General features: G+C 45.4%; 2 long non-coding RNA genes across 2 annotated transcripts; one reads left to right on the top strand and one right to left on the bottom strand.

The window, feature by feature from the left end:
- Positions 1-357: 357 nt before the first annotated feature.
- On the bottom strand, positions 358-1,890 carry Gm40357. The gene is made up of 3 exons (XR_868826.3): positions 1,820-1,890; positions 1,587-1,699; positions 358-430 (listed from the first exon to the last, which is right to left on the bottom strand). It is a non-coding gene; the product is annotated as a predicted gene, 40357 (long non-coding RNA).
- Gm38779 lies at positions 729-9,382 on the top strand. The gene is made up of 3 exons (XR_868827.1): positions 729-862; positions 7,806-7,996; positions 9,064-9,382. It is a non-coding gene; the product is annotated as a predicted gene, 38779 (long non-coding RNA).
- The last annotated feature ends 3,045 nt before the right edge of the window (positions 9,383-12,427 follow it).

Raw genomic sequence — 12,427 nt, 5'->3', positions numbered from 1 at the left:
ATCCTCTACGCAATCGGCCCAGTCACGTGTTTCCCGTGTCTACCTCTACCCTCAGCCTTACTGGCTGTGATGCTGTGGCCTGCTGAGTTTCTTAGCTGAAGGTGTTTCCTATTATTTGGAAGGAAAGGTGAATCGAAACTTCTTATATTTGTTCCGATCACTAAACTTGGATGCTGACATGACTAATCTTTTTAATAGATTTTTGTTCTGGATACTTGAAGAACGAGCCCTTTGCCTGCTAAAAGAGGGAAGTATGTCTTCCCTAAACTGGTTAAGTACTGGCTGCCCTCATGAATCCCTGGGAAACAAGCTTAAGGCAGACAGCATCTTTGGAAAAGAAACTCACAGTGTTTAGTAACGTCAGTGAGTCCAAGGCCGAACAGGAAGTATTACAGACTTTAGAAGTCCCGAGCCGCTGCCGCAACCATCTCTGTGGAAGCAGACACAGTCAATACATTAGGGAGGACTGTGGCTGCATCTGATAAAATTCCACTTATGGACAATACAAATATGATTTCATTATATTCTATGTCACAAAATATTACTCCTCTGGCTTTCCTTCATCATTTAATAATTTAAAATTCTTTAAAAAAAAAACTAAACTAAAATCAAAAACAAACAAACCTTGTGTGGCTGATATAAAATGAAGCAGCAGCCCAGCTTTGGCGCACAGGGCATGCTGGGTAGAACCCCGCAGGGCATGCTGGGTACATCCCTGACTAGGAGTCAATTCCCAGCCCTCAGGCATTCTGCAAGGGAAGCTGAGAGTTGCTTAAGAAGAAGAAATGTATGACACGGTGATGAAGGCTTGTGGGTGGCTCAGCGGAAGCCTTGGGAGTTCCAGGGGGTGAAGATGTCCAAGGTACGGGGCTGAGACTGAGCGGAGCTGGGCATGACTGTGCCCCTTCACCGGGTAAGGGGATGGCTAGAGAAGAGCCGGCCTCCGGTAAGAAATCAGACTGGTCTGCTTCTATTTGCATCTAGAAAGACCTGGAGCCTAACCAGCAGGATGTCTCCACACTTGGACCCGTTTTTCTCCCCAGAGCTTGTTTCCAAGATTTGTGGCAGGAAAATCACCTCTGGTCAATGTTCTTGTTTACATCCGTTGACAGACTATTTCCTTAATCAATGGTGGAGCTATTGAAATCGCATCTAATCTCAGCACCTCAGGCCCCCCTCCCCCAGCCCCTCCAGCGCCAACTCCCAGTAATGCGATGGCTGGTGTTGAGATTGTGTGGGGGAAACATTCACTACACGGCAAGGCTTCCGAGAACTCCCCTTAACTCCCACTGCTCCGTGGAGTCCTCACTGTGGCAGCTGCCTCAGCCTTCCAACGCATGCTTCTGCTTTCCCTCTTTCTCACAAACCACACACTCAACAGCCCTGCTAGGGCTGGAGGAGAGGGAGGGGGACCCTTGTGATGGTGATTCTGTATTTTGATCATGGTGCATACATGAGCTCGTGTGTATTAGTCACTCTCTTGATGCTGTGTTACAATACCCTGACAGAAACAACTTTAAGGGGAAAGTGTGGTTTTTGTTTTTTGGGTTTTGGGGTTGTTTTGATTTGTTTTGTTTTGGGCTTACCAGTACTGAGGGCTCCAGTCACTTGTGGCCAGCAAGGTGTGGTTGCAGGAGCAGGAAGCTGGACTGTCTGTCACCTCTGCATGCAACACCACTGCCTGGTTATAAAGCTGTGGCTATAGTTTTACCGTAGGGGAAAGTAGATAAAGGGCACAGGAATTTTCTATGTAACATTTCTTACGGATGAAGGTGAATCCACAATAATTTCAACAGGTTTAATTGGCTTAAACACATACCTTGGAGCCAGTGAGCTTGTTTAGCAAGTAAAGACACTCGCCACCAAGCCTGATGACCAGGATTTGATCCCCAGGATCCATATACTGAAACGAGAGAAACAATCACACAGACACACACAGACACACACACACACACACACACACACACACACACACACACAGAGGGGGGGAGGGGGGGGAGGGGGAGGGGGAGAGAGAGACTTAGAGACTTAGAGACTTAGTTAGGGTTTCCATCACTGTGAAGAGACACCATGACCAAGACAACTCTTATAAAGAACAACATTTCACTGAGGCTGGCTTACAGGTTCAGAGGTTCAGTCTGTTGTCATCAAGGCAGGAAGCATGGCAGCATCCAGGCAGGCATGGTGCTGGAGAAGCTGAGAGTTCTATATCTTCATCCAAAGGAAGCCAGAAGCAGACTGTCTTCCAGGAGGCTAGGAGGAGGGTCTCAAAGCCCAACCCTACAGTGACAAACTTCCTCTTACAAGGCCACACCTCCTAGTTGTAACATTCCCAGGGCCAAACCACCACACATACAGGCCTTGGCCTGTAACCCCCCACTGAATAAGTTCACCTAAATTAGGAAGCTCTCTTTGGATTCTTTAAATGACTTTCTCTACTTTTATCTACAATAAACATAGATCAATCTGGGCTGGGAAGCAGCCTAGTGGCAGAGTGTTTGCCTAGCATGTGCAAGGTTGTGGGTTCGATTCCCAGCCCTACAAGACAAGCAAAAGTAGAATAATCATAAAAGATGCTAGAATCCAGGAGGGATGGCTCAGCAAGTGAAGTGCCCACTGTACTTGCTGAGCCTGGTTTAGATCAACAGAAACCAGAACTGAGCATGATGGCTCGTGCCTATAACCCCAGCCCCAGGAGATGGGTAAGTGGTGGACACAGGAGGATCTGGAAGGGAGGGGGAGCCTCAGTGCCAGGAGCCTAGCTGATAGAGCAAGCTTCAGGGTTCAGGGAGAGACCTTGTCTCAGACATAAATAAGGTGCAGGGCAATAGAGAAAGACACCAGATATCAACTTCTGGTTGCTCACACACACAATGCATGCACTTTGCCCACACCTATACCCACCATCCCCCAACATACAAGCCAGAGAGAGAGAGAGAGAGAGAGAGAGAGAGAGAGAGAGAGAGAGAGAGAGAGAGAGAGAGAGAAGACAGAATCCAGTTGCAGGAATGGTGTTCTTAGACTCTTACCTCAGAGGAGACTTCCTCAAACAAAGGCCCTGCAAGTTTAGGAATCTGTCTACAGTTCTCAGTAGGTTATCTCCCCTTGAAGATTTGCACATTGCATAGAATGGAAAGGCTCTGACAATCCCTGCAATAAAGGTATTTAACATTGTTTAAATCGGCATTTTGCTACATGTATCCAGTGCCTAGCAGGTATTTGGAGGAAAGCGCCTCTGCTGCAAGCTAGTGACCCAGGACACAGTGCTACACAGACATCTGCCCTTCCAGCCTCCTCAGCTGAAGTTTAAGTTCCGCCCATTTTCCCTGTGCTGTTCTGGACGGGTTGGAGGCCCAAGCATTCCCTAGAGAGGGAACTAGTATTATGTTGATTTATGTTGTGGAGTTAATGAGCCATCAAGTGTTATTATGAGATAAATGAAGAGGAAGAAAGGGACTCCTGAGGGGGCACTTTCCTGAGAAGAGACAGGGCTCTGGAATGTGCTCAGAGGTAGCCCCAGAAAGGCTGCTATGAGGAGCAACCCCAGTTCCCGATGGATGCTGAGGTGTATTTTTGGGTAGAGGGGAATCGACCTATGCTGACATAGTGCCACTACCAGAACCCAGGCATTGGCTGCTCGCCTCGCCCTTGCTTTTAGCCTGTTCCAGGGAGTGCCAGAAGAGCAATCCTTTGTACAGCCTGTCTTTCCCCTTCCCCACCCTCTAACGTTGGTATACTCCCCAAATCACAGGAGAGAGGATATAATCCTGAATTTTTAATGTGGTGGTGGAGGAGGCTAGTACCTGGAGGACTAACTAAAACCAGTTCTGGGCCAATGGTGACTGATACTCCGAACGGTGAACATTGTTTCCCATCATATAGCTGAGCAAAGTGGGGGCTCGAGCACCCGTACATTAGATATCTGAGATTTAGAACTCAAGTAGGCCTTACTCAAAAGCCTGCTTGGCTTCTTGGCAGTGGTTGACTCTACCCCTATCCTACTGAGTGACAGGTTCTACCTTCAGTCCACAGCCACCGCCGCATGACCCCTGTCCAGCGCAGCAAGAGACTGGCGTCTGTGCCTCTTCTCAATGAGATTTTTTTTCAAAGTGATCGTTGCCACCTCCTTTCCTGAGATCAGCACATATTTCCCGAGTCCCTGGTAGTCCTCAAGACACGTGGTGTGCGCCTGATTTGTGCTTCATATGCTCACAGAATGGTGATCTGTGACGAGGGATTCAAATTACAACCTTACCACAGAAAAAGCACCAGGGTATAAAAGATGGCATTATCTGTATTTTTATACCAATTTCACCTCCCGATGACGTGTTGAAAATTTTGTTTTTCTGCTTTGTATTTTATGTCTTACACGGAAAGTGTATACAGTAAATAAGCAGTCTCTCTTACGTCAACAGTTAGGCTTGGTGAAGTGAGCCATGGCAGGCCATCGAGGAAGGAGCATTCTCTTGTGGTCAGCCTTGAAGTTCACTGGTAAATTTAGAAAGGAAGGCATCACATTGTCTTCGCAAAACTTGAATTACTGATGGTGGTGAGCACTTTTAATCTCAACACTTGGGAGGCAGAGGCAGGTGGAGCTCTCTGAGTTTGAGGCCAGCCTGGTCTATATTACATAGTATCCTAGGCTAACCAGGGATACATATCAAGACTGCAATTTAATTACCGGGTGAAAAGGTGGGAAAATCGGGGTTTATTGAGGCCTACTTATGGGAAGCTGCCTCCTTATCAAAAAAATGGAGTCGACCTCCGGGCACTCTGATCTGTCCTAAAGATTAAAACCTCGAATGCCATTGTCTCCTCTCCCAAGAGCCAGTGCAGTAGCTGTGCATCTCAGCAGGTAAAGGACTTGCTTTATATAGTTTATATATAAAATCTCAATGTGGATGGGGCCAGAGAGATGAGTCAACTGTTAAAAGCGCTCACTGCTCTTCTAAAGGACCTGAGTTCAATTCCCAGAACCCACAGAGAAGATGCACCTCTGTAACAGACCCAGAGCATCTAAGGAGCTTCTTCTTCTGGCCTCCAAAGTCACCAAGCATGCATGTGGTACACGGACATATGCCGACAAGTCTTTTTTAAAAAATTTAAAAGCTTAAAAGTGTAAAACAAACAGATACATTAAGAGTTAACCATCAGGCCAGGCCAGGAGACCTCCCCAGAGAAAATCTGATTTACATGACGATATGCTGCTAACAGCTGGGAGGAACAATTATTCCCTTAATGAGAAATGTGCCTGTTTCTTGGAGTCCTCCTGGAGTGCAGTGCACACACACACACACACACACACACACACACACACACATACACACACACACAGGCTTCCTGTAGCAGTCCCCTGCCCACCCATTGCGCTGTGACTCAAAATACACATTTTTCCTTTTCCTTCTTTCTATCTCCTCCTCATCCAGATGCCGACCAGAGCCTGGGCACGCCTTTCTGGACACTCTGGGCTTTCTCAGGTTTCAACACCTCCACGCCTGCCTAATTTAAATGGCCTGGCTTTCTCTCTATCTCCCTTCTCCCAACAATAGCTACTGAAAATTTCAGCTCTGTTGTTTTTCCCTTAAACTCTAATAAAATTACCCTTGAGCTTCGTTCTGACTTGGTTTCTAAGTTCCCTTATTAACAAGACTAAGAATCCAAAGGAGAACCCCAAATTACCTGGTGACCCCACCTCTTCCACTCCGTCTGCCGGACTGCAAGTCCATGCAGGTTAATATTATTGCAGGGATACCGGAGGGGCTCAGGAGGCCCCACCCCTCCTGGAGGACCTTTTGGCAGTTCATGACCACGGGGGGGGGGGGGGAAGGAATTTTCTTCAGTGGTGGAGTATAACTCTGAACCCAGGGTCTCATGCAAACAACGCTAATTAAACTTATTAGATCCTTTAAAAAAAAAAAAGGAAAAGGTGAGAGTAAGAGGAGACTTCTGGGAAAGAGGCATCAGAAAGGGGTGGAGTGTGCAAGAGAGGGTGGTGAGGGTGATACCACAATACATTGTTATATACGTGTATGGAATAGTCAGATATACATTTATAAAAAACTTTTAACCGATCATCTTCCAACTGAGATGCATCTTAATTGAATGTTGTAGTAAACACCTGTAATCCCAGCACTTGGGAGGCCGGGACAGTAGAATTAAGAGTTCAAGGCCAGTCGTGGCCACATGAGACCCTGTCTTTAATAATAATAATAATAATAATAATAAATTATGAATTAATGTATTAATGGGAAACAGGAAGTGTGTGACTTTAATTCACCATTTTATTAAACCTATGCAATGCTGCAGAAGTCATTCAGAGCTTCCCTTTTTTCACACAACTCTCACTTGAGATTGACACATGAAGTTGATACTTGAGGTTCTCATTTGTTACCTGTGGCTGCTGAGTGAGCTGAGAGGCCAGGTCTCGCGGTCCTCCAGGCTTGAGGAGTGGAGGCAGAGTTTGGTGATTGTTCTCAGTCTCTAGGAGTAGCATTTGCTTTGAGGGTTCTTAACTTTTCACCGATCTTTAAAAGCAGATCCTTTCCTGTTTTGCCCATGGGTCGTAGGTGCCATTCTCGAGGTTCAAGCATGAGTTTGTCAAAGAGCTAAGGGTCACATGTACCAGCCCAGGGGTGTGCGGCAGTACATTCATACAGCGTCCCTGCAGGGAACCTGACTTTCCCCACTGTGCAGCCTTTGCATGGGAGCAGCAGTGTGGCTGTCGCCAAAAGACCAACAAAGCCAGCAAGCTGATTCCCATGTCCTCCTCCTGCTTGAATGTGCTTGCAGTGGTCATATGTTCAAGCATTTTATTTAGCTTCTATGTTTATGGGGAATTGGTATACCGTCTATTTCTCTTCCCTCTGCTGCCATTCAGAACTCAGTACCTCATGCCTATATGCTAATGCAGAAGCCACCCATAGACATTGCTCCCTTTTGTTCTGTTTTCCACCCAGCTCTAGGGTGCTTTCTTTACATGAAATACTTCTGAACTTGGGACAAGTAAGAAGAATATAATAAAACATGCCATGAGCCCACTTCATCAGCATTATCAAATTTTAACATTCTGTTGTGTTTACTTCACACCCGTGTTTTATACGTATAGTGATCACAGCCATAAACAATATAAAGAGCCATTTGCGTGGCTTGAAACTTTTTATAAATGGCACCACACAGCATCCATTCTTCAGGCACCATGGAGTTAGACATCTGCATTGATCTATAGGGCCATTGTTCATTTACTCTGAAAGCTTCGCTGTATTCTTTCAACTGGATCTATCATGATTTATCCATTCTCCTGTGATTCTGGTTGTTCATTATTGCAAACGGTGCTGGGGTAATGGAGAGCGTTCCCTGACGGGGTCTCTCTGTGCATTTGACAACTTCTCAGGGGACTGCGGCAGTGAGAGAGAAGAACGGCTGGGTGTAGGGCGCGTGGCTCTGCTAGATTCTGTAAAGTTGCTCTTTCAAATAGTTACACAAGCTTTTGCTTCTAGAAGTGAAAACATTTATTAATATTAAATGCCTAATCCCCAGCAATGGTATTTTGATGGGGATGTAATGTGCGATTTCTTGATTACTATTGAAGTCGAGCAGTTTGTCAGACGGTTACTGGCCACTCCGGGTTTCCTTCCTGCCAGAGCCCAGTTGCATCATTTCTTAACTTTTTTTTTTTGGTCTAATTATGTCATTTAAAATTTTTGATGGGTAAAACTTTTTAGTCTGTTTTATATGCCAACTCACGGTTATTAGTGTTGTAATGTTTCTTTCTCTAACTTGTATCTTGTCTTCGACTGTATTTATAGTATCTTTAGGGCCAAGGAGATGGCTCTGCCAGGAAATATACGCTTGCTGCCAAGCTTGAAGAGCTGACTTGGAGCCCTAGGACCCACACAGTAGAAGGAGAGAACCTCCTACAAGCTGTCCTCTGACCTCCACTCTCATGCGGCGGCATGCGCACCTGCCCACACAGCGACACATACATCAATAATAAATGGTAATATTTTAAAACTGGATAATAATCTTTTGTTGCAGCAAAATTCAATTTTTAGTTGCAGTGGAATGACCTGGGTGGAGGCTTTGCAAACGTTGTACATTGAGCAGCAGCAGGACCCTCCCAAGACTTCTGGATTTAAATGACACCGACTTGGTCATTTTTTTCAGAATTGGGAAGTTTTGTATTCTGCTTCCAAAACTCCTTCTCCTTCCAACTTGATATCATAAAGATTTTTTTCCTCATCTTCTAGGAAATAGAAAGTTTGGCTTTTCACATTTAATCCATGCAAAAGTTGACATGGTCTTTGTGGAGATTTATTGTCCCATAGGAGCGACAATTTGGCTCAGCATCGTTTATTAAGTAGTCTTTCTTTAACCTATGAATGTGATGTGGCCTCTCTCATACATCAAGTTTTCAAATTAAGGGGGTTTATTTCCCAGCCAGAAGTCTATTTTCATATGAGGGCTACCTCTTGGTCCCTTTGCTAGCAGCACATGAATATATCTTCATCCTTAGCAGAGAGAGCCCCACTCTGCCTCCACAGCTTCCCAGGCGCTTCCGAGCCTTCTTGTCCTTCCAACATTAATATTAGAATAACCCAGTGAAGTTCTGCAAAGATTTTGCAGCATTTTCATTTGTATTGTCTTAAATTTATAGTTTGAGTTGAAACGAGCTGACATTTTTATAACAGTAACTTCCAACCCAGGAATACCACCCATGAATATGCGAAACGCTCCGTTTCTTCAGATCTATGTTCTTCAGCGTCTTCTGATTTTGCTCTATAAAAGCTTTGGGTATTTTGTTAGCTTTAGTCCCAAGTGCCTTAACGTTCATTGCCCCATGAATATTTTTCTGCTCTGTTTTCTGATTGGGAATCAGCAGCTGTGTACATTGGGTTTCTTTGTTAACATTTCTCAGATACTTTGTTTTAAGTTCTCTTTTGAGAAGGTACTTCCTACATTGAGAATTCTTGGCCCTTCCATTTCTGGAAGTAGCAGCTAAGCTACACCGACAAGTCTTGTCATGTTCATGTCTAACCTGCGGGAAACACGGTTGTTCTTGCACAGCTGCGATTGCGGTAAGTGAATGAAGTCTCCGAGGGACCGAGAGCCTGACACCGAAGTCGTAACCACACCAGCTGGATGCACTTGCCCTGGGGATAAATGTCCACACGCACAAATGCAGCAGGAGGAACTTTGCAAAATGAAACTTGGAGGGACTGGAAAGATGCTGCAGTGGTTAAGAGTGCTTACTGCTCTTGCAAAGGACCTGAATTTGGCTCTGAGCATCCATGATACTTGGCTCACAAAAGGCTATAAAGCCCAACTCCAGGGGGATTTGCCACCTCTGGCCTCTGAGGATACCTGTGCCCAAGTGCACATACACACAGAGAAAATATTCACACACACACACACACACACACACAAGAATTAGAGAGAATCAGTGAATTGGAAGATAATAGCAATATTTCAGTACAAATGAGCACATAGAAACTAGGTAAGAGATAATTTGATTTATGTTTAATAACAGTTCTAGAGGAGAAAAGAGCAAAAAAACCAAAGAGCTAACAGCTAAGAGTTTTCTAAAATTGAGGCTAGATATCAGTCTCTGTTTACTCCAGGCAAGATACATTAAAGAAATTCTAGGGCTAGATACAGTGTGACACACACCTTTAATCCCAGCACTTGGGAGGCAGAGGCAGGAAGATTTCTGTGAGTGGAGACTAGCCTTGTCTACATGGGGAGTTCTAAGACTAGACAGAGCTACGAAGATGCCCTGTATCAAAAAAGAAAAGAAAATTCTACTCTCTATGGAGAAGAAAGACCACCCACAAGTTCTTTAACATCTCTCAAAGTGGACTCCGATTTCCTTTCCTGTGTGAGCTAGGTTTCACATCTTTCTTCTTCCTTAGGGTCCCCACAGTCTTTTGTTTCTTCCTTTCTTTTTTTGAGAATTTCCTCATCTGACCCTTTAATATATTCCTTAGTTTCTAATTATTCTCATTTTTGTGGTACCGGGATTCAAAATCAATACCCAATCCATGCTAGGCAAATGGCCTACCATTGACCTATGCTGCGATTCTGTTTTGTTTATTTTAAAAGCTACATTTTTCATATCTAATATTTTATTTCCAACCAGGACATTTTCACACCCAGTGCTGCCTTGCCACTTGGGTCTCTCTGTTTTCATGGTTTTGCTGCTTATTACTAATATCTTTTTTATCAGTCTGTGTTTATGAGGCTAATTAGAAGATTTTCTCCATCTGCTTTGATGTTTATTATGCCTCTGACAGGATCTGAGGCGCAGCGTGTTGTTTTTCCTCGGGGATGGCTGTGCTGACTCTGGGTTTCTGACCGTTCTGTCAGGCAGTGCAGAAGGCCAGCCCTCCGTAGTCCTTGAACTCAGCTCTGGGCCATGGGATGGGCTACATGAGATTTCACGGTGGAGAGTCCCAGTTCTCCAAAACCTCGGCCCTATCCACAAAACAACTTCTTTAAAACTTAAAAGTACAGGGTGGTGGATGGCTGAAAGGGAAAATGTGCATGCTGTCAAGTGTGATGACCTGAGGACCCCCGTCGTAGAGAGAGAGAAATGACTGCCAAAAGTTGTCCCTTGGCTTCCACATATGTTCTGTGGCCTGTGCACACCCACACACATATGCATCCATCCACAAATAAGCATACTGAAATATGCATTTTTAAGGATTGGCATGCATGGGCCCTGAGAATGTGTAGAGTGAGGGGTAGGGCAGAGATGGATGGGAAATGCTAGTCTGTCATTTTTCTCAGCTTCTCCCAAGTCCAGAGCTTCTAATTTTACTTCCAGGAGTCGCTGAATCAGAGGCCGAGTCTTAGCAGCTTCACAGAGCCAGTGTCTTCTCAAAGTGCAGCTACTTAGAAGCAGGACTGCTCTCACACCTCAGGGGTTCCTTGGTGCTTTGCGGATGCCTTTCCCAAGGCACCAAACGCCAGCGGGTGCGCTTGCATTGGATCTCCGCCTCCTGTCGGTGAGAAACGGAAGTGCACCCTGCTCTCTGCTTGTGGATACTCAGCTCCACTGTAGCTCAGTGGTAGAGCGCTTGCCTAGAGTAAGTCAGCCCCTCCCCCAGAAAGGTTGTGACTCAATTCATGGATGTATCGCTTGCTTCTGCCAATAGGTTGTATATAATAGTTCAACTTAAAGCTTTATTTTAAAATTATTTATCAAAGTGTGTAGGCACGTGTGCACACATACGTTTTATACACCGTTTTGGTCTCTACCTTTTGTGTGTGTGAGAGGCTGTCTTCGGATGTTCAGGATCTTTGGTTGTCTGTTTATGGCTCAGATTGGAAGCTGTGAAGGTGCTTAATAGCCCTGAGCTGTGTGAGGTGGGCGGAGAGGGGAGGGGGCTTGGGGGTAGGAAGGTGTAAGTGTGTGGGTGAATGGGCTGTTTGGTATACCCCAATGTAAGTAGCTGATCTTTTTTTTTTTTCCTTTCGTTTGTATGTTTGAGACAGGGTCTCATATAGCCCAGGCTAGCCTCAAACTCACTGTACAGCCAAAGATGACTTTGAACTCCTCATCTTTTGCATCCACCTTACAAGTACTAGGATCACTGGCACGCCCCATCACGCCTACGCTAATAGCTGATCTTTCTTCTTGGGAACTTAGAGAGATGAAAACTGAACAGTTTTAGCATCTGAGTATGTGTTAGCTTAAGTCTCTTTTGCGTGGCTATAATCTTCACACCCTCCCAGCTGCTTGTCTCAGTCCAGATGTTTGCCAGGGTGGGATGGGATGTGGCTTGTTCAGTGGTGGGCTGTCTCAGGGAGGTATCACTGCTTCCTAATCGGTCTTCAGCCTAGCAGTCCAACTAGCCTCACTCTTCACTTCCAACTACAGAAGCAGCTAGTCCTGCCCGTTCTCTGACCCTCCGAGGATGCTGTGGGGCGGAGGGCTTCCCACTCAGCCACTGTCAATTTGGATATAGCGTTCTTGGATCTGCCAAGCTAACAGCTTCCCGTCTGCCTCCCAGCTTTCAAAATATCATCACTGTTAGTTAGCCTCTCTTTGGTTTGCCCCATCCTGGTAGATGTATATCTAGCTTTGGTGGCACAAACACTGAATAAAATAAAATTGCGAGATGTTAATCAAAGGAACACATATTCCCTGCTCTGCTCAGACTTATAAATGGATCCCCTGGGTCCCCTGTCAATTTGTTTGCTTGAGCTATTATTCTGAAGATACAGGAAGAAAAACTGATGGAAACTCCTTGTCTCCTTCTATACACTCACTTCCAACATGGGAGGTGGAGCCAGATCCTGAACAAATAACCCTTCAGTAAACAGATGCTGGGATGTCCTCGGAACCCTGCTGGCTCTGACAATATCTCCCTAGCATGGCACAGCCTCATGTCACAGCCTCAGTCTCAGCCACTCAGCTTCAGATGTG

The sequence above is a fragment of the Mus musculus genome, chromosome 6 (assembly GCF_000001635.26).
Source record: "Mus musculus strain C57BL/6J chromosome 6, GRCm38.p6 C57BL/6J".
NCBI lineage: Eukaryota > Metazoa > Chordata > Mammalia > Rodentia > Muridae > Mus > Mus musculus.
Note: the sequence above shows the minus strand (reverse complement) of the source record. Positions and strands in the feature narration are given on the sequence as shown.